Here is a 2526-nt window from a genome sequence, read left to right on the forward strand (position 1 = left end):
TATCATCTGCGCATGCGTGAACATCTTGCGCATGCGCAGAACGGATCGTGTAGGCAGGACGGATCGTGTACCGACAGGATCACAGCATCCCTACTAGTAATATTGTGCTGCTTACCAGCCCATTTACACAACAAGGTACAATAACTGAACATTTGGTCTAACTGGACCAGGTACTGTTCTAATTGATTGGCATTGATCAGTTTAACACACTAGGTAAGTTTACATTTTACACAAGGAAACAGGTGTTTGACAGTGACGTGTGAAAGTTTCTATCTGTGTGGTTTCCTCGTGTTTGCAGGAGAAGACACACAAGTTTGCTGAGGAAAGGAATGTGGCAGAACATGCTGACATTCCTGGAGGACTCAGACTCCACCCTCAAATACCTCCAGTCTCTGTTAACTAACTTCCACTGGTCCAGTATCACCATCAGAAAATGAACCAATAGAAACTAGTGAACTATAGAAAAGTCCTCAAAACCTTGAAAATGAGTGCTTAGCATAAATTATATTCTTTATGTGAATAATCATGAATTCTACTCATCTTTTTAAAATACAGTGGTGCTTATAAGTTTATAAAACCAGGCTGAATTTGACTAAAAAGAGGAATGAACAATCATCTTTTGAAAATTGATCTTAATGCCTTTGTTAAAAAAATATGGAAAATCCAACCTTTAAGGATACCAGTTTTCTTTGTGAATGAATAATTTATCGTAAAAAAATAAATGTTCTTCCTTAAAATACAGGGGGCATAAGTATACACCCCCTACGTTAAATTCCCCTAGAGGCTTCCTATAATAATAATAATAATAATAATAATAATAATAATAATAATAATAGTAATATAATTAATAATTTAGACTGTTTATTTTGTTAGTGACTACACACAGGTCTGACATACACACACATGCTCAGGACCTGCACAAATGGAGAGATGTCAGAGTGAGTGGGGGGGGGGGCTGCCAGCTGGACCAGCGCCCTGAGAGGTTGGGGGGGTACGGTGCATTGCTCAAGTGCACTGGCAGTGCCCAGGAGGTGAAGTGGCATCTCTCCAGCCACCAATCCCCACTCTGTACTTTGGTCCATACGGGACTTGTACTCAGTTTGATTTGAAGATTTTAAATAATATTTTACGGTCTGTAACTCATGTAAACAAAATCACTACTGTAGCTTTTATTTTTCTTAATGTAAGACTCCTAAACTAAGATTCATTATTATAGTAGAGATTTTAGGTAAATGCTTATTTTCAACTTGTGTGCTTGATTTGATTTGCACGTGTTTCGAGGTTTGTATCTGTCTTGTCTTGAGCTGCTCATGAATAGGGTTGCTTGGACTTTTTATGATTCTGATGCCGAACCGGTACTTTAAAATCGATTCCGATCAAAGAAAGGCTCTTCTATAGTTTTTTTTTTTTTTAAATAGAAGACTATTTAAATTTAACAATATTTAACGTTTTAAAGTACTTAAGTACATAAGTCACCTAACACACAACTACAGTAAATTAACAATAAATAAGTTACACTAATAACAAGTAACAAAATAAATGTTGAGTTGCTATGCTAACCAGAACCCAGAGGGAACATAAGGCATTTTAAAAGTAGCCTACACTTACTGTAGCTACCTAACGGGAGACTACAGAGAAAGTGAGATATTTTTATGTCTGTTTTGGAGCGAGAGCGGGAAAATATTTTAGTCAACACATTAAGTGGAACCGAAATTTGCGTTGTTATCCGATCCGATTCCTACTGGTTGTGTAGGAACCGGTTACATAATAGAAAATGGTTTCTGTACCCAATCCCACTCATAGAATAGAATAATGTATTTTTCATTGCTTTACAGACAAAGGAAAGCAGTTTAGCAGCTCTGCATTGACGGCATACCACAACATGCAACATACTCGTGAAATGTTTTAACCCGTTATAGTTTCTGACAGTGAAGTAAAGAAATGCCTTCATGTAGAAAATAATATACTAATTATAAATAAAGACCAATGAAGGTAACAATAAAGGCATTTCCATGATGATAAAAAATAAACCTTTTCTCTTGAAGAACTAACTCCTTCAGAATATTTATGAGATAGTAAATAGCGCTAGTCCAACCAGGTAATGGGGTCATTAGAGTTTAGAGAACAATTTTAACACACTCACCTGAAGCTTCTCTCTGTTTTAATGATGGATCCCTGGTCTCTGTCACTGTTGTGTGTCCAGGCTGATGCCCGCTGATTCGCCTACAGATACTCCAGCTGGGAAGGAGGAGGAAGATGTGAAGGAGGAGGAGTGAAGCTGTGGAATGCAGTCTTTCTGGATGTCCTGCATGAAGTGTGATGTCACACAGAAAGTGGCTGGAGGTAATTAGGTTTTCAAATTTACATTTGGCATTCTTCCACTTTAACCTTAGAGGAAAGGGTTGTACTTTTACTGCACATTTATCTTGAGTGCTGAATTTACTCTGCACATCTAAACTTGACATCTCTTTCCTTCTTTTCTACGCATGTTTTCTCCTTTTATTCATGAAAATGAATTATAGGGAC

General features: G+C 37.3%; 1 protein-coding gene across 1 annotated transcript in view; it reads right to left on the reverse strand.

The window, feature by feature from the left end:
• The window catches only part of LOC117940345 (ras association domain-containing protein 7-like), an 11362-nt gene extending 9154 nt beyond the window's left edge, over positions 1 to 2208 (reverse strand). The window contains exon 1 of the mRNA XM_034865691.1: positions 2144 to 2208. The gene's annotated coding sequence lies outside the window, so the exon portion shown is untranslated. The remainder of the gene's footprint in view (positions 1 to 2143) is intronic.
• Positions 2209 to 2526: the final 318 nt, after the last annotated feature.

This window comes from Etheostoma cragini, chromosome 1 (assembly GCF_013103735.1).
Source record: "Etheostoma cragini isolate CJK2018 chromosome 1, CSU_Ecrag_1.0, whole genome shotgun sequence".
Classification (NCBI taxonomy): Eukaryota; Metazoa; Chordata; class Actinopteri; order Perciformes; family Percidae; genus Etheostoma; species Etheostoma cragini.